The sequence below is a fragment of the Anguilla rostrata genome, chromosome 11, assembly GCF_018555375.3.
Source record: "Anguilla rostrata isolate EN2019 chromosome 11, ASM1855537v3, whole genome shotgun sequence".
NCBI classification, from domain to species: Eukaryota; Metazoa; Chordata; class Actinopteri; order Anguilliformes; family Anguillidae; genus Anguilla; species Anguilla rostrata.
In genome coordinates, this window is record NC_057943.1 from 20,708,863 (window position 1) to 20,729,790 (window position 20,928).

General features: G+C 40.0%; 1 protein-coding gene across 2 annotated transcripts in view; it reads right to left on the reverse strand.

The window, feature by feature from the left end:
* Positions 1–20,928, reverse strand: part of LOC135234248 (uncharacterized) — an 86,113-nt gene that overhangs the window by 26,227 nt on the left and 38,958 nt on the right. Inside the window, exon 1 of one of the 2 annotated variants that reach the window (XM_064298665.1) lies at positions 17,009–17,326. The exons of the other annotated variant lie outside the window; for it this stretch is intronic. The gene's annotated coding sequence lies outside the window, so the exon portion shown is untranslated. Of the gene's footprint in view, positions 1–17,008; positions 17,327–20,928 lie in introns of those variants that run through there. 2 annotated transcript variants of the gene reach the window in all.

Below are 20,928 nucleotides of genomic sequence, written 5' to 3' on the forward strand. Positions count from 1 at the left end.
ACACCCCACAATCCAAAATGAATGAATGAATGAACTCATTGTTCATTCCCATTTGCTTTCTATGGATATGTAACAATTGCTACTTTTTGGTACTGCCATTATCATCACACAGCGAGAAAGTCCAATTCTGAATTTCCATCGTCAATAATAGATATGCTTTATGTTGTAATCTATGAAGGGGGGGAAATGGAATCCAGGACAAGACAGTGCTAAACGACCAGGGCTAAAATCCGATAAAATGCTGTGAATATGATAACTTTCCAACACTGAGGGGTAAGAAGTATATGCACAAGGATTGGTGCATGATACAGAACATCATACAGCAAGGTGTAATTATGACAAGTGCATGGTGCAAAACCACTGCACAAGAGCTGTTATTTCAATGCCAGAGTAATAATTAACTAAATAGTATCTATGGTGTCTGTGACATTTTCATGATGAAGAGTGTCAATATCAGGTTCAGAGGATCAGATTCGGACTTATCGAGCCATTCAGACTTGTGTCACTGCTTCTGCAACTCCAATCCCTTCCCACTGACACACACACACACACATGCGCGCACACACACACACAGCCCTGGTTGTATTGTAATACTGACAGGCACTTTCACATCAATGCTCCCTTAACAAGCCAGGCGTCCCTCATCCTTAAATGTTTCACCAAACCAAAAGTCTTTTTTTGCATCCTTCACAGGATTTTGGGGCAACGGCAATTTCCTAATTGTTGCTAGAAATACGGAGGTTGTTGTTTGTACCTGTCCTCTCTCCATGTCATTTGATTCTACCTCAGCATTATTTTTCTGAACATATTTGCATTTTAATCATTAAAAAGTAACCAGTTTGCTTGTTGAAATATGTCGACAGTCAGTGGAGCTGGGGCGGTTAATTCACATGTGTTGAAATGAATTACTGATCCTTGCGACATTTCATCTGAATCCCATTCAGATGAAAGCCTGTGCATGGTGCGGTGTAATCAATCACTCCCCATCCCAGCATGCCATCTGAAATGCAATAAACAGACATACTTTGAGCTTATTGTTCAGAGGCAGCCTGCAGCATCCATCTGCTGTCATTTCTCTGGTATTTCATTAGTGACACCCATGGGTGTTGAGGGGAACTGCAGCTAGGCCCTTACAAGCTTGGCTCCATGTGTCAAACAGTGCACAAACAACAGTGAGAGCATTACCAACTAGTCCTCAACCAGCTGCTTCACCACCACAGGTAGTTTATAACAAGTATATTCCAACATAACCCAGTGTTATAAAGTAACATTTTTAAATGGACTGCAGAATGCCTTGCCATTCCCCTCTCACATTTCACCTCAGCCCCAAGTTATGCCACAAAATGTCTAGAAAACCCTTCCTCCAGAGCATGCTAGGCAACAGATTGAACCATAAACACTTCACCGCTGGGCTCTCGATTCTTCCACAACGAAGCATCTGTGCTGTTTGCAGCATGCAGTGTACATTATTTACATCTGCACAACCTCCATCATTTAACTAACAGTCACATCTGCACAACAAGTTCTGTGCGCTACCTGGGCTGCTGTTTCTCTGTTGGAAAACAAGGCTGTGATTGTGGCAGCACACCCTTTCGGATGTGCTGTTATCTTGTTCTATGAGCTATGTGATTGTCTTTATGGGTTGACAGGAAAAGCAATAACTTAAGTTTAAGGTTACAAATAACCACCTGGACAAGTCACACCATACATTCAGATGTTGGGATACTGCCTGTTGAATTTGAGATGCAACCCCAACACAGAAATTAACTATCCTCATAGCCAGACAGTGGTTCTCAACCCTGTTCCCTATTTATTTTGTTTTTAGTTTAAAATCAGCAGCTAATTCAGACCAAAGAAGCCAGGTGAGCTGAGTGAATCGAGTAATTGACTGCTCTAAATGATCAATTGACTGATGGGTGAAAACAAAAACAAGCACAACCTGTGGCTCTCCAGGACAAGGACTGAGGACTATTGCCCTATGTCGGTGCAAACAGGAATAATGTTGTCCTGACCTTAAAAACATAAGAACTAATGCTGTGTAATTAACCAGAATCTGTTAAGCAGAGAGAAAATATTTTAATTGCACTGGTAGATCAAGTCCTTCTTGAGTGTATACTGTACCTCTGTATGAATGGTTTGTTTAATGCTTAGTGTGCTGATCACAGTGATGATTTGACAGCAATTAATAAATTGTAGAGAGAAGATAATGTATTGTAGAGAAGATAATGCTTGGAATAGCATACACAGCATAGCATTAAATCTGTATACCAAGCTCAATCACTCAGCTGCTCTTCCAGATCAACGTCAGCACATTATTTTTGTTCAGTTTTGACGTCAGCAACGTGACAAAGGATGTAAACCTTTAACAGTAAATCTTAAACTGTTTACCTGTCTTGAACACTAAGTGACATCCGGACATGCAGGCTAAAGCTGCCTCTTTCGTAGGCCTACAACGCCAACACATACAAGAGCAATTATTTCAGCGGTGAAGTGGATAAAATTACATTACATTACAGGCATTTAGCAGAAGCGCTTATCGAGAGCGACCTACACAACTCTTTACATAGCATTTACATTGCATCCATTTATACAGCAGGATATATACTGAAGTAATGCAGGTTAAGTACCTTGCTCAAGGGTACAACAACAGTGTCCAACCTGGGAATCAAACCTGCCTTTAGGTTGCAAGACCAGCTCCTTACCCGTTATACTACACTGCCGTGTAGTTGTAGGAGGGGAGAGGGAGTAGCACGACTTTGATCGCCAATGCCTTCAAATAAAAAAATCATTGCACTGTAAAATATATTTGTGTTATATGAATCAGCTATCTAAACCACAGTAGATAAAGGCATGTCTGAGACCACAGTTCTAATGTGAAGGTCCTGATGTATTGAAACATCAAAACAGGATTTAAAACAATTCGAGGAGATTTTTATCATGCACCCATAATTCTGACGTCTGTTCTGGGCAGATTAATTTGATTTCAATACATAGCTTGAAATAAAGTGACTTAACCCCCACAATTGAATCAACTGGAAACACAAAGAGGAGGCCCCACTGGGCACCCCACTGGGCACCTTTAAACCATCACTGTCCAAACTTGCATAGTCATGTATTACCAAATAAATAAATAAATAAATAAATAAATAGAATCAAAGAAAGGCAGGCATGCAAGCACAGTGTTGAGCATGGGGAGTGGGCAGAGATTGCCGTCATCCATGATTAATTCCCCGACCCGGCATGCTCAATACGGTCGTGGCTCCAGTTTGTGAGGTTCATGCGCTCGCGTTTTACAATGCAAATGATCAGAAAAAGAACACTGCTGTTGCGACTTGAAGAAAAAATAAAAAAGCAAGGTTTGTTGCAAATTGCCTTCAGCTGTTCTTCTTGGAGACTGTCTTACATATCTTGAGATTATCATAAATGTTAAGCACAAACTTGTAAGTTAAACTGAGTTCCTTAATTACAATTCTTGTGTCACACAAAATGGCTACTAGGGACATCTTGTCTGCTTTCTAGTTATCTTGACTGATTAGGGTGAATGAACAGAGAGGAAGAGAGACATATACAAATGGAACAAAAAACAAGCTTAAATGAGCCTGGTACGTTTTCCGGTTCTCAGTCAGACCAAAGGTTGAGCTGGGTGACAGCGAATGGCAACAAAATGGCACTTTTCCTGTTAAGGAGCAACAGTTTGACACTTTCAGCAGGCTATGGTATTTCTGACTCAATCCTTTTTAACATGCTGGAATACATTTCAAGTGTAAAAAGCAAAGCTTGCAGTGACAACCCTGTCACTTTCCCACATCGTATCAGGGCATAAAGGCACACTGTGGGACCAAAGCCTGATAAAGCAGAAACATCTACTGTTGTTTCTAATCGTATTAAGACACAGAGGCTGAATATTACATTGCGTATAGTACGGGGGCAAAAAACATAAATGAGAATATATTCATATGTTCTTATTCTGCGGAAGGTTTTCATTGGTGTGGCTTTTGTTTTTAGTACAATATATTGTTTTATTCATCTGTGACATTTTTGATTTTGATGAGACAATAAACTAAATATAAAGGTTGCATTTACTAAATGTGTTTGCCTTTAAAGATCAGATCGTCTGATCTGGAATCGCAGTACAGCCAACTCAGCACAGGGGACTCAGTACAGGAGCCTCAGTACAGGCAACTCAGTACAGCCAACTCAGCACAGGCGACTCAGTACAGCCAACTCAGCACAGGAAACTCAGTACAGGAGACTCAGTACAGCCAAATCAGCACAGGGGACTCAGTACAGGAGACTCAGTACAGGCAACTTAGTACAGCCAACTCAGCACAAAAGCCTCAGTACAGGAGCCTCAGCACAGAAACCTCAGTATACGGTAGGCTCTCAGTACATGAGACTTAGGACAGAGGCTCAGTACACGAAAGGCATGGTCAGAGCTCCTTTTCCAATCTCAAACACTTTGCAGCTCACTGGGTTAACAAAGTAAAATGCATGACCTTTCCTTTACACTGGTACTGACAGTGCAACTGTCTGGAGAGCCAGTGAAACACTCCCTTCATACTCTGCACAAATGCAGACACATCGTATTTTATTCATGAATACATTTTAATGATTCCTACGTTTCCACATTCGACGTTGACGAAGATGAGCGAGCCTGCAGGGTGCCCTTGGAGCGGGCTTTTCCATCAGTGGCAGGGGTGACGGGTGTTTGAAATGAGCCAGCAGGGACAGGCTGCAGGCAGCTGATGAGAAATTTTGTTCACCAAGAACGAGGCCTTTCACACGAAAATTGAAGCTCTTTTGAATTTCTCTGGTGACCTGCCTTTCCGCGCCACCAAACTGGATACTCGGTAAACAACAGTCAAACCCCTATGTGCTGCTAAATAGAACAATGTGCACCTCTGCACACAGATGTGAATCTTTTTTTGACCAATCCATTTATTTTCCTGGAGGCTTTTTTTCCACTATATACTTACAGAAAAACCCATCATAAACAGTATCAGATCAGTAACAACTGAACAAACACCCAAGGTGCTTTCAAAAGCACAAAATGCTGAAAACCTCCCACAGTGCCTCAGTACTGAGCCGAATGCCAGGCAGCATAAGAATGCAATTGACAAAGCATTCGCAACTGTCTCCTGGGGTTTTCGAAAATGAAGGCTCGCTGAAGTTCAACTGTCAGCAAAAAGGCAAGGCTAAGCTAAAGCTCATTATATGAGACATTTAAAAGTCAGGGCTGTCAGATCTGACAGAATCCCCACACACAGTGTACTACCATCACCGAGGGACGCCAAAGCATTGTTTCAGGCTCCCAGCATCATACTGTCCAACAGAGTGTGTCAATACTGCAAAGTTCTTTACACCTCACGATACACCAACATACTCTCTAGGGATGGTGATTTTCAATAATTTCACAGATCGAGTGATCGTACAATGTGCTTGATTCCAAATCGATTCCTAGCAAGCTATTTTTAGAACCCATCTTGGCCAGGCGGCACCACTCACTGTATAAAAAATGCATGCAGGCATAACAATACACGTGGGCAGGCCTACCCTTTTTCCCCTCATAATAAAGTCTTTAAATCTTAGCCTATTGTGTCAATAAACACAACCAGTGTCAGATATGATACAAAAAAATGATTCTTAACTCCCAAATGTTGTGCGCCCACAAAAACAATATACAACGGCTTAGCAAAATATTCATTTCTGATTGACAGAGACGCATTATTTTCCCATAAACACTTGGCTGCGAAGAAACGCCCGCAAAAGTTATATCTCTAATTCTAACTTAATGCGCATCGGTCTGACTAAGGTGGAAATTTGTAATGACAAGTAATAAGCCAACCGTTACAATATCATACTTGCAACAATGTCAGCTTGATGTCGATGAATGGCTGTATAGTTAGCTAGCCTAGTTATAACCTGGATACGTCTATAGTTCAGCCTCTGTTTTGAATATAGCCTAATTCAATAGTTGGCTTGATAGCTATATGTGATAACAAACTGCTGTGAGACCATTTTGACATAAAACCAAACTGAATTTTAATATTAGGTAACCCGGTTGATGCATCCTTTTATCCACATATTTTCATAACAATTGATGGAGGTAGTAAATTCACCTCGGGCAATTTCCCTCAGTGCAGGACATTCAAACTGCGTAATGCTCAGCCACTCGGATATTATCCCGCTTACAACGGCTTATCAACTAAAAGCATAATTGCAATCAAAACATGCGTTTCAAAATATATAGTTGCTTTATTCTGTTCAAATTAGATGAAAAATATCCTCTATTTTAATTAATTTGTGCCATACTACATGATAAATTAATAAATGGAGCCAAGTTCCAACACATAGTTGTAGGCGTATGCATAGCCTTCATGAAAAGAAAAGAAAAGATCAAGGCACGTATCCAACAAATAATTGATCGATCCATTACTCGTATCCATCCCTAATACTCTCAAAGAAATAATATGTAAGACCTGCGGTGTTAGGATTGGCCTTTTTGCAGACAGCAGCTTTTCATAGTTCTCCTACTCCAAGGCTCCAGCTAAATGTAAAACAAGAGTTTACTGTCTGTACACCAGCATAATCTAGATACAAATGCATTAATCTCAAATGAAATTCAACTACTGTATGTCTGTCCAAGACCACGTCACTTTCTTTCAAGCCTCCATTAGTGGGCCATCCATGGCCAAGTATCATGACCACACGCTCTCAGGACATTGCACAGCATTAAGTAACAGACAGCAGGACACTGTGACTCACTTTAACAGTGGCACAGACCTTCTTTAAAGCAGTCATTACACATTCCCTGTACTGCCAGTACAGTACATTTCAGCTGTAATGATGATAATTTCATTTCAATACCGTGCATTAAGCTTTTACATGTTCACTATTGAATTTGACAGAACCATCAGCACCACTCCCATTACCAGTGGAATATTTTAATACAAATATATTCTTATCATATCTAGTTATTATACTGAAAGCTGCAAATTTAAATGTCAATATAAAATCTATCTGGATGCCTAAGAAGCCTGCCTCTTCTGCAATCCCAGCTGCATAAGAGCTGACTACTAAAGTTACATAACATGTATTTGAAGTCAACGCTGATAGCCACACAATCACAGGCACGACTGCCTTCTCCTCGCCAGAGATGTGACAAATGAACAAGCGGAGAGGTTTCCGGTTGCCGCTATCAGACTGGAGTCCACCGAAATCATCTCGGGGAGATGAAATTGCCTGTTTCTGTGGGAGAATTGAGAAGCAAGACCAGGAAAATGCTGAAGTGTTCAGTCAGCATTGTCATCAGCCAGATAACGGAGCTCTTCCCTCAGCACAGAGATGATGGAGGCTGCGGGGTGGGGGAAGGTAGCTGAGGGTGAAAGGGGCAATTGTTGCACCCGCTCCCTATTTATGTCTTCCATGTTGAGATAGCCAGCTCTCCAGTGAAAGCAGTCTGCAGGTAGCTAGAACATTCTGTAATGGAGAGACAGGCTCCGGGGGAAAAAAACTACCTCACACAAAAGGCACTCAACCCTGGAAATACAAGGGAGGGAAAAAAAAAACTGAGGGAGCAGTAATCTTGACAACAATTACAGTCATAGGTTGGTGTCAACCTGGCCTTTCATTGAAGTAATAACAATAATGCAATGGAAGCAAGCTCACTTGTTATTGCTACTACTACCTTTTCTCAAGTCATAGCTATGGTTGTAAACTGCACAGTATAATGGGATAGAAATGACCAGGTGCTCACTTTTCCCCAGCCATAGAAACAAGACAAAAGTTAAACTATCTGATCTCTCATAGTCATGGTCAGGTCCCCACTGGCTTGATATCTATTGTGGCATGTTTCCTTCGAAGGCATACAAAAGTGAATCATTATGATTATGTGCTGTCAGCCAGGGGTCAGAGGTCACTCAAAACAATGCAAACTTATGACACTGCGGTACCATTGGGTCCACTTTGTGCCTGTAATTGTCTTCGAGAGCAGAAGTGCATCTCCGTAGCATTTGTCTTCCTAATGTGCCTGGGCTGGTTTCAGGATAGCCAAAGAGAGGGTATTTTCTTTCAGATCGCATCCAGCCCCTTGGTATCCCAATTCCACCTACAAGCCTTTACTTAGACTGCAACACAGTTCTCCCAGGAGGGAATTCACAAAGGCATGTAATTTGCACTTTAATTTAAGAGGCAAGAGAGAAATACTTATTTACAGGGCTAAAAGTGCTGCAGTGGCAGAAACCTGTTTTGCACACGAGAGAGGCTATGTTTAATAAGGCTATGACTCAAATCACAGAGCTGGGAACCTGTGCTTCTGCAACCCTGAGTCCACAACACTCAATGTATGAGCAAAAAGGGCGTACAACTCTTAGAGACTGCGATCGAGCACATGAGTGAATGAGGGTGTGAGTGTGTGCGTGAGCGAGTGGGCGTGTAGGCGAGAGAGGGGGCGAACAAGCGACTGAGCGAAATGTACCAATCTCGACTGCGCGATCTTCGCTTGTGCTCTTGCCTGTTGGTGGTTTCTGAGGGCTGTAGCAGTCACAGTTGCAAAGGTGCAAGTTGATTGCGAAACCGAAGATAGGAAACTTGAGCTCTGTTTTCCATGAAAGCCCACGGAAAACTGTCAATGTGGTTAAAGGCCGGCCCAAAACACACACGTAGAACTAGGTTAACGCTAAGACAAAAGCTAGTCAAAGTCTCATTCTGCTGGTGTGTGCCTGAAACCTCCTCTGCTTTAAAAGGTGAAGGACTGACTATGATTCTACATTAACTGTCATCGTCCCATTTAGAAAAAAAAAATGGACAGTGAGCCATTTCATTTTCTGTTTGTCTTAGAGCACTTCACCAAGTGGAGAGGCAGGTGGAGGGTGCCTTCATGCATCTGACTGTCAATTAGATGCAGGATTCCATGTCAAAATGAAGGTGAAGGTTAATTACAAGCTCCCCCTCCCCCACCCCACCACTGGAATCAGTGGTGAAAAGCTAGGACACAAGAGAGAGAGAAATATCATGTCCAGCCCCCTGTAAACAGCTGGAGAACAACTGGGTTTGTTCTGTTTTAATGCTTACGAGGGAAATACAGTCTCCCAATTCTAGAATGAATAGACCTGGGTTAGAAACTCAATTTGAAATAATGTATTCTGTTAGACACCAATACAATTCTGCAAAGAGCAGACCATTAAAAAAACATGTTTTCACCAAAATTCAGAACAATTTCTTGTCTGTCATTGCTGTATGTTTTGGCTAGTCACATTCTTTGTGGAAAACTCTCTGGGATCTACATGACTGTTTTCAAAAGTGAAAGTCTAAGTGGTGAAAAGTATTTGAAATACATATAACCAAGGTCAGCTCCGTCACAGAACTCTATTGTCATAAAGTGACAGGGCTGGTACAGAGGATCCTGTGTGGAGTAGATGAGTTGTGATGAGCTATGCCCTTTTCTTTCAGAGCTTTGGGTCATTTACAGAAATGTGGGATAATGCTTCACCCCAACAGTCGCATTCTGCAAGTTTTTTTCAGGAACATTTGATTTAAGTGCCACTATTCTTCTGAGAGGTCATTATCCCAGAAGAGTTTAGCCCTGAATTTATGGTCAAGTGTCTTTTAGGTGGTAACTGAGTAACACACCCTGACAGTTCACCCTGATGACTGCTGTGGACATGGCTCCTGACCAACACTGTTAAATATGCTCATACTTTTTGATGTTCCTTCTCAACCTCCTACTATGATAGCACCAAAGAGATGAACTGATAATGTGTTTTTATACAGGGTTTAACACTGCACAACATCCAGTGTAGGAGAGGTTAAGTTCTGAAAGCATGAAAAAATTGCAGTACATAATCCCAGGTGAATGAATTAAAATCTCTCTCCTCTCTCTCTCTCTCTCTCCCTCCCTCCCTGGAAACATGGTCCATAGAGACACAACGGTACAGATACTGTACCAAACAAAGCAGCAGGCCTCTGCTTCTTAACTGCAAGGCCTTCCTCAAGGTCTCCCAAGTCATCTAATGAAAATGGACAATGTTTACAATATGTGGTTTTCATTTCAAGGATGTCCTTCCCGCAGACACACAAAAAGCATTTTTCAGGAGCTTTTTTCACTGGTGATGAAAACAGCTTGTGGAGGTCCTTAAAGCACTACTGTACCTATTACTACAGTAAACTGATCTGTAGTAGCAGTACCTTGATTTAATCAATATTTGTACTTATTTAGCTTACAAATAAATGAATGTGTGTGTTTTGGCAAGTTCAGATATGTAAATCTACTAACCAAACTTTAAAATGTATCATAAAAATAGCATTTATTTATGAAACAAAATGGATGAAATGCATGCCTTTGCTGGCCAATCCCATATAAAACAGTAGATGGACCCCGAAGTGGCTCACGGTACACATTTTTATCCAGTAAAACCATAATCAGGCAGGTATACAGACCTGTCAACATATCAGTGGCAGCGATAAATATTTTACAGGCTGAAAAATAAACAAGCAGCGATCTCCTGCTTCAACAGATTTGTGCGTAATATTTTTTGGTGGCCTCTCAAGAAACCAAATAAAACCACATACATCCAGATTTCATCCTTCATCATAAGCTAATGACAAAATACTTTGGCAAGCAAAATATATTTAAAACAAATGCAATATAGACAGGTGTAGGCAACATCAACCTTTATGGAAATAGAATACACCATCGAAATACGAAAATAAATGTACAGTATTATCAGAATATTGCAACACTTCACAATATAGCCCATAGGCAAACATACAAATTGTTTCCCATTTAAGCTATTGAAATGTATCTAAAATATACAGCAAGGAGTATTTTTAAATATGGCTGCATAAATAAAGCTAAATAAGTATGGCTAAATAAACCTTCTCCTTTAAAGTTAATTATTTAAAACATTATTCAGGATTGAAGCAGCTTGATTCCCCAGATTCATCTGACCAACATGGCTACCCTGACTCTCCCTCTCTTCTCCACTTGCATGCACTCTCTTTCATCAGTGTAACTGTCTGTGTTTCCCCAGTAATCCCTCATTTGAAAAGCCCAACACTGTGTGTGTGTGTGTGTGTGTGTGTGTGTGTCCGTGTGTGCATGCGTGTGTGTGTGTGTGTGTGTGTGTGTGTGTGTCAGTATGGGACTCTTTCTAATGTTAACACCAAATAGTTTATTATTACTCTAATAACTATTTGTGTGTGTCTATTTGCTTCATGTCACGAGACCATATGGTCTAGACTTCATAACCGGGTGCATGCGAGTATATTCAATTATTCAATTTAAAGGATATTTTCAGTTTGTCAGTATGATCAGCATAGCCTATGAAAAGACCAAAACTGATAATGTTTCTGTCCAACAATGAATTTAGCCTACAAACAATTATTGTCCATCTAGCCAATGCTGATATACAGAAAGTCATATAACTCCATTTTTGTCCAAAAAAGTCAGAGGCATAATACTGTTTTGGTCAACATAATTCACTATTACCAAGAACCTGGCCTTTATATTTTTTACTGAAACAACTTTCTAAAGTGAAAACAATTCCTTTTTCGATATGTGGAAAGTAGTTTGGCACGGCACAGAAATACAGAATTTAGTCCCCATTTAAATTAACCATTTGCAACGTTTTAAAGTAAATGTGTTAAAAATTACACCGACCATATTTTTGTATGAGAATAGGCAGCATTTTCTGAAAATGAAAATACGTCTTTCTGAGTTGAATTTAATGACTTGTGCACAAATGGAGTGAATATATTTCCTCGCTGAATGCTAAATTGGGTAGGAAACTGTACAAAAGTAGATTTTCAGTTTTAGTATTTTCATAGGATATATGTTGGTAATACCAAAAAATGAAAATTACTGGTGTTATCCTCTAAGAGCTAAGAATGAGAAAAATGTACATTGAGATTTTGAAAAACACATGAAATTCTGCAAGTTTCATGCTTCCACCCCCACGCCCTTTTGGCAAAAGTCTCAAAAACAAGACCTTATCTGAGCATAAGAGATGCTCCCATTTCCAATGTTCATGTTTTACACCTCAGAATCCACTTTTGTTCTCTAAAAATAACCTTGCCTTTTTCGAGATCATAGGTGAATTGACAGCAGCACAGAAACCACAGCCTGCCAGTCCTGGCTGTAAACACACAGAGTCTCCACCCTCTAGCAGCAGCATTACAGCAAAGCATCTGCACCACAGACTTCTGTACATTTCCATCAGACATTATGACAAAAATGAAGACAGAGACAAAATGGCACACAATGCATAATTCATACTTCCTCAATCTTTCTGCCAATAATTGTGTCAACCTTGCCAACCAGATACCATAACCCCACTGCCCGGTATGGTCCTCTGCTCCCCTATAGGCTTAATCAAGCAGCTCCACTCCAGAGACAAGCTGTCATTATGAAGCATTACTAAAGTGAAGATTCACTTACAGTCCAATCAATATGCTATCTGCACCCCCTCTACCCCCACTCTTCACAGCACTTTCTTGACGGCCCGTTCTGTTGATCTCCATCATGACTTCATCAGAGAGCCAAGGTCCCCATCCCTCATTCCATTGTGACCTGCCATGAGAAGCTTGGATGGATAGAGGAAGGAGGAGGGCAGCTCCTAACCTGGCAACATTCTGATCCACTCTGTTTGACACTCTCCAGAAAGTTTTTGCCGTCTGCTGGGGTAACAACAAACTTTGGCCTTGCTCAACGGTTAGGGATCAGTCCACCCCTCCGCAGGTTGAGTTGCTACGTCTCTGTTGTGCTCTCCAGGGCCATCTGAGGGGCCCAGGGACCCCAGGGACCCCAGGGACCCCAGGAGACAGAGTGAACCTGCAATTACATCGCTACCGCTATCACCACGGCCATCCACGCTCACTTTCAGGAGACACCAGACTCCCTCAATGCCCAGGAAAGCAAAGCAATTTTGGGTAGTGCAGACAAGTGCATTCTCTTCTCTAAAACACAACATCAAGCTGGGGTTTTATTTCACATCGAGTTCATCTGATGGCATGATTTAGAAGAAGACGCTTCATGCCCAGCTTGAATAACCAGATGAAGTTACTGGTGAGCAATGAGAAGTGGTAATCTCAGCTGGAAGAATCCCTCCCAGGCTGATGCTACGGCTATGGCTGTGAACCAGACCCATCCACACGTTAGAGTAATACCTTAGCAGGATGAGCCACACAGCAGCCCCTCTAACCATTCATAAACTGTAACTCAGTTACTGTAGCTAGTTTTTATTTTCCAGATAAAGGTCAACGATTAACCATGTTTGGATAACTGGCATGAGCTCATCTATAAAAACCCCTCAACTACGCTGATAAGGTAGAGCTGTATTAAACCTGCATTGAATTTGCTATTGCAATAGAATCTATCCAAAATTCTCATCTGGCATCAACACTGAAATAAGAAATAAAGTGGTGCCTTTTGAACAGCTTTTTGCATAATGGGAGACTGGCCAATACAATACTTGCAGGTATACTTTAGAGCCAGTCACTGTACTATCTATACACTTATTACACTTGCATCTGTTTGTCAGTTCAGGAGTTCATGAGTCAATGTCCTTCATTTGGTGTGGCAGATAAACATGGAACACAGCTGAATGATCATACCTCTGCAGCATACATGCAAACTGTAGCCTTTCACCGTTACAAAAAGGCTTCACAAAGCTGGTGGTTTATTACATCTGGAAATGATACCACAAAATCAACTCTCTTAACATTTATCGATCCTATCCAAACTCAACATGCCCATGGCATTGTATATTACTAGTGACTTGTAAGTATATAGGTAGTATTTAAGATAGGATTTGATTAAAATGCATTTCAATCAAACTTTTTGAAAGCTGAACATAACTTAGCAAAGTCTGCAATGTGTTTTTAAAAGGTGAGTCAGCCTGGTCTATTTTATTAAAGAGCTGAGCATCAAGAAATTGAACTTAGAGGGGGAAAGTGAGTATAGATTATGTTTAGCAGCCTTTTGTAAATTGCACATATACCAATTATAATGGAGAGAAATTACATGAAGCCATCTGTGCCTGAGAAAAACATCTTGTACAGTGGAACAGATCCGCTCGCCAAAATCATCTTTCATCATTTAGTGAAATACTCCGGAGTACTCAATATATGAAAATGGCAGCGGTATTCACTCTTGCCCTTATAATAGAGCTACAAGTGGCTCATTTATGTCTTCATATCAGCTACCAATTCAGACCTAAGAAACCTAGTGTGGGAATTAATTGTATAATTGATTGCTGTAATTGATCGATTCAGTGTTCAATAACAAGAGCTCTGGGGCTCTGAGAAAAATACTACTGGACCTCAGTATTTGGCAACCATAATAATATACCAGAACAATGACCAGAACATGATATAATGAAAGTGTGATACACCATCTTATGATAAATTACTCATTTTTGCGTGGAAATAAACATTATGATCCAAGACTTTGAGGTGTTCCATACAGCCTGGCATTTTAGCGTTGCTCTGTGCCACCGAGGGACCACACTCAAGATTCCCATTTCCTTCTCATTCCCCTCCTGCTCCTCCTTCTCAAAGGATATCTTTCTCCCTAGGCCGTTAAGTGATGTGGGAGTGGCCATTTTTCCCACAGTGTGTCTGCGGTCCCGGTGGGGAGATGGGATACAGACCCTCATCCATCAGTGTCTCCCCACACCCTCCTGGTGCGCCCTGCTTTCCAGACCCTTCATTGGCCACCTCAACTGTCCAGCGCAGGCATTAATTATTGAAGCTAATTTTACAGTCATTGCATCTTGTGCCCAAAAGCCCCAGCATGGATTTAGCATTCCAATCCATATTGGAGAAAGTGAGACAACACTCTCTTGTCCCAAGTGACTGTGTAACTGAAGAGTGTACTTGCTTTTCCTAAGCTGGGTCTACAATTGTACTGTATGTCTAGTCTGTGTATTGCAGCTTTGTAATGGTGTGCTGTCTTGGCCAGGTATTCCTTGAAAAAGACCTTATTAATCTCAAGGGACTTTCCTGGTTAAAAAAGGTCTAAAAAATAAAAAATACATTTAAAAAGTCAAAGATGCACAGGCCTAATTTTATTGGTTGATTCCGGCTGTGAAGTACCTGAATTTTACAGACTCACCGGTATGACTTCTGGCCACACTACGTAATGCTTTGATTACAGGCATTTGTTCAATGGAGGGGTGCATTTTGCAGGGTTTCTCTCTCAGTATAGTTCAAACAAGAATTTGACAGAAAATAATAAAAAAATAAAAAAGAAAATAAAACTGCCTGGTTGTGCTGCTATGCCATGCAAGAGCTTGAAATGCAACAGCATGCCTTTCTGCCATCCACAGTCAAGTGCATGGTTCACGTTAATAAATAAGGAGTCTATGTACTATAAACTTAATCCTGAAGACTATTAACCTTTATTTTACTAGGATGCCACATCCCAGCAATGTCCTACGATGTCACTAGGATTTAAAAGCTCTTTTAAAAATGGATGCAGAATGCAGTACGCTGTTACGCCCATGAGGCCTGTCAGACACAAACTGAAAGCATGTCCTGTTAGAACAAGGTTGTTGATCAATTTTACCAGGACATATTACTCTGCTTTTTTTGTTATGGAGATAGCTGTTCAACATTAGTTCTGTTGTGTGAGTGTGTGTATGTGTGAAGGTTTGTGTGTGTCTGTAGTGTGTATTTGCATGTGCGCATATACATGTGTGCGTGTGTGTGCGTGCACGCATGTGTCTACATGCCATTGAGTTTATAATGCAAATCCACAAAGACTGCTGAAAATGACCTCCCTAGACAATGACAGCAGGGATCGGATTCAAAAATCGACACAATAGAAGTAATGAAGTGAATGCTGCAATGGCCTGTATCAACTACTCAACCACAAAGACATTCCTGCAGAGCGAAACAGAGCTCCAAATGCAACCATTGATTTAATTCATCTATATATTCTCCAAATGATATGTTCCCAGAACACATGCACTTATGCGCATACACAAGACACAATCACACACGTATGCGTGCTCAGAACTCATTCATAGTACTCAACTTCAGTTACATTACACTAACTGCATTTCACACCATGAGCGACTATGCTATGCAACGACGGTGCAATAACTAACACAATACATCTCCTGTATACATACAACGTTGTAACCTACATACAGTATTGTTCTTCTAATTTATCACAAAATACTTAATTCACCAATGCTGTAGACGTTAATCGATTCAGTGTATACATTTTAAAAGTATAGGCCTATAAGTTGTTTTGCTGGAAAGAAAATCGACACGGAAAGTAGGATAACCAATGCAAAAGGCGAGTAAAAACAGAATGCCATTTTTAAAACACAAGACTTCTATCTCTCTCTACTGTCAGCAGCACTACATTGCAAAACCATTCTGTAGCTGCGCCTACAAGCAACAAGCACGCTGTTTTTATGAAATCATCAATATTATTTTCGCGATTTTTTGGTTTGCTTTTTTATTATAATTGTCAAAAATCAAACCAAAGTAGAGATTTGCGCGGAGCGCTTTTTATCACGGCTTGTCATTAATCAGGCGTTGACAGCAGATGAGGTCAGCTAGTGAGTTTTGTCGGGCTTTTTAAATCTGTGTTATTGCACATTCTGAAATTTGCTTCCTTCTTGAGTATTACAACCCGTTAGAAATTATAGGCTACCACTTTACGAGATATAAAGATTCCTCAAAGGTAGTTGAGGATAATTTGTCATGCCGCCGTTCAACACGTGTATCTAAAATGAAACTATTATATAGCTGGATTTATGCAATGTAGGACAGTTGGTGAAACAAGATGATTTCACAAGGTTCTATAGAATCTAGACGTTTCCACATATTGTTAGTGCAGGTACAACGAATAATATACAAGTACAATTAAATGCAAATGTATTAACGTGATGACTGTATAGTATCTAAAAATAAAACTTTCTGAAAGAATCAAAACAGGGCAAGTCCAGAAAAGAAAGACTTGCTCCTCGATATTCTGCCAAGACCTCATACTCACTCAGCTTCTCAAAGGTTTATGAAGAGCGATGTCGCACAGCATCTCGTTCATATCAAATTCGTTTTGTCTTCTCTTAGACTCAGTTGGCAACACAATCATAATCATTATCGATAGTAGCTAAGTTCATAAATATGTTCTGGTTAGTGATACAAAGCACATTAACGTAGGATGCTACTATTCTGTTGTTGTCACCTCCCTCGCCCCGCATCCCCTCCTACGCCTCCTTGTTCAAGGCACGCAGTAGCGGTTGATCTATTTTCGTTGGTGCCAGATGTAAGACCGAGAGATTTGCCTCTTGGTTTCAAGCTTGCCCCATCTGTGCTTGGTTGCTCGGCTCAGCTGAACCATGTGACGGAGGGAAACCTTCCCATTCACAGCAAACGGTCTCTTCTGTCTCGCGCCCCCCAACGGAGAACTTCATACACGTAGAATATTGAGTAAATAGATGTAGGCCTACGCAGGAATAAACATTTAAGATGAAAGTAGCCAATGGATGAAAACACCTAACCTAACAAGTTTCACTTGCCTTGATCGGCAACAGGTCGCTAGCTAAGCGTTTACACTCGAAAATATAATAGAATAAAACATTAATTACAATACTAGAAGATGAGTTAATTCAGGTTTCAACTTATTTTCTGCAGGCTATTTTACGGTTCTGAATTTAACATTTTTGCCATTTATATCATTAGAACAATAGCCTGACATAAGTTAGCCAACCGTTCAATGCAGCCAAATACTGTAAGCAAATGTACACACAATAAGTTATTTATTTGAACGTAAAATACACAATTACAATAAGACGCAAGCTCTAGTAAGAATACACAGTAAAATGTCTAGTGTTCATTCAACATTTGGACCCACTCTGGACTAAAGTGCGACTAAAAGTCATTTGTTAGAGTTTAATAAACACTGCTTGAGTTTATAACCCTGGACAATTTACTGTAGGCTATAGAAGTGTATTTTTTTAGAGAGTCAAAGTGAGCCAGCGATTTCAGCAGTTTGTTTGACTTCCTGACTGTTTGCTTGCCTGTACTCTTTGTAAAAAAGCTAGTGATAGAGGGGGCCTTTATTCCTTTCACATTCACACAACTCTGCTCTGCACAAACGACTACCTACCTTAATCGAGCTGTATCCATGGATGCAATAAAATGCCCCATTATCAGAACAATTCAGATTCAATTCAAAAAACGACCAAAAAAAACTTTTTGTCAATGGATGCCAATTTCTCCTGGTCATTATCAGTGCGTCTGAAATAGCTCATTAGGGAGAGACTGCATGAAGCCTTTTTTTGTAATGGACATTGTAGGCTCTGCTTTTATTCCACTTTGCCATGTGGGAAGTCTCTAAAATGTAAGTCTAAGCCCAGGACTCAGTGCAGTGACTCACCTGTCAGCTTGCATTAGCAGCCATGAAGGCTGAGGAGCCTTCAGGGTTCAGGGGAGACATACACACTAAAGGCACAGCCAGCCATTCTCAAGCTTGGGAGGTGTTAAAGGACCCGGCGTACAAGAGCATTTTCACCAGACTCCAGATGCCCTTCTTTTCTGACCATATTCCCAAATGGACCATTTTGTGTGATAAACAATATGTGGTTGCACAAAAAAAGCTATTTACAAACACGTCTCTGTACTCAAGCGCATGTGTGTATAAACAATAAATGCATGCATTATAAATACGGTAAATGTTTCCATCTTTGGGTAATATAAAAATGAAATAAGACAGCAATAGAATTTCCTTCTAGATAGGCAGTGCATTTGCACATGGATAGCAATAATAACATGATTAAGCGTTGACAGTCAATAGATTTTTATTGTTCATATACTGTAGGCTCAAACAGTCATATTCAGACTTAGATTTAATGAATGAATAGAAGTATGAGCAGGTGATAGTGATTATTATTATTATTAGTAGTAGTAGTAGTAGTATGAGTGGTGGATAATATATTTGATTTATTGCAAAAAAATCAATTTTTGGAATTTGTGTTTTTTATTTATTTTGTATTGTGCTACAAAATAAATAAAAAACACAAATTCCAAAAATACTACCTGTATATTTTTAGCAGAATGTCAGGCCCAATGCTAGAAAAAAGGAAAGCTTTTAAGGAGCAGGACAGGAGTTCTTGTGATGTAATCAGAAGTGAAGTGTTCTCATTCTGCATGCCTGTAAAAGATTTATCACGCTTCTTCAAACCAAGGGCGAGGTGGGAACTTGCCGGAGAACTGAAAGAAATGCTTTTAAAGGGTATTCTATAATAAATCAGGCAAGCTGGAGAGGGGAGTCATTTGAATGAAACATATTGAGAGCGAAAGAGAGGGAAAAAGTGGTTCATTTCATGTATGAATAGAAAAAACTACAAAGCCCAAACACCTCTACCAAAACAGGGCAATATCAATTCCATGCATAATACAGTACAAATGTTAAATGATTGATTTATATCCAAATATTTATGATAAAGAGACATTTAGCAATATGAAACATTAAAAATATATAATAATCTAATTTATTCATCTTACATTTTAAAACAAAAATTCTCATTGAAAATATTCAACATAAAATATATATGTAGAACATCTATTACATTTGGGTCTATTACATTATATATCCTGTGGACATTCGTCTAAATTGCAACTTCCAGTGTTAATATCTCAAGATTTCTAGGTATACAATACATGTATTTTGAATCCACAGATTTAATATGTGTGTAAGGTATTTATTTGGCAAAAGGTGCTATGCAAACTCAGTTTTAAGTTATAAATTACATTTGTAAGTACTTATTTTAAAGTCCAGCATTAACTCCATCCCATCTGTAGGGGCTCTGCTTCTGTATGTAATATTTCTTTCTCATAACCCTTCACCAGCTTCAATCCCATTGCAGGGTTTCTGCAGCACTCTGAATAAACTCGGTCTTCCCTGTTTGAGTCCCTGCGGCCTGGCTGCCATATTCACACCACACCTGGGTCAAATCATTATTTCAAATATTTAAACTCTACAAACCAGTACAGTTCCTGGCTGCAGGCTGATGACACCTGATGATCACCTGTATGCCAAAAAAGCATTCTTCTTTCATGTGAATTTACATTTTATATTTGTTTTCTAAAAATAAAAAATCTCAAAGCTCCTTGTGAGTGTTACTATAGTAAAAGTTACTATTTGAGCCCTAGCTCTTTCACACACCCATTCAGTTAAAAGCTTTAACTCAAACTGATAGCTTTCAATAGTGTTATTCTTTGTAGGGTGGGGTGGGGTGGGGGATGGGGGGGGGTGGGCTTTTGGGCACCTGGCATTCATAAATTTCCTTATCCAACAAGAGGAATAAATTGTAAATAAATTATTGTGAAGTTCTCCTGAACACAGTATCTAATCCCACCCCTGAAATGGGTTATCTTTGCATTATTATGACATCACCAATATCTATTGTGGTTTTCTCTTCTTGTCTGGTACAATTTTGTAATCCATCCCTTTCTTGATCTGTACTGGGAATCTCTGCAAATACATTCTTAATGTAGCAATGTTCTTTCAGCCACTCCAGTTAATAGCACTGTCACGACCAGTTTCCATTTTGAGCCTCATCACAGCCATTAACATCTGCTACAGACCAAGAGTGATCAGTCAAATCAGACCACATTTCCATTTGTGCTATTAAATGCTTCAGGCAAACCTGTTTAGCAATTTGCTGGAGCTCCTCCATTTACAACTTCAGCTTGTTCATCCTAACGGAGTATCCATTTTTCATCTCTTCAAATGGCACAAAGAAACACACCTTATAAATATAAAACCTGAACATAAATATTTAGGATTTATTAGTGTTTTTATTTGAGACAGTTTTTTGGTCGTGTTTTTCTTTTCTTATTCCCAGTGCTATAAAATAGCATAAAATAAATGGGTAATATCTTTGAATATTATCCTTCCTAGTCCCCATG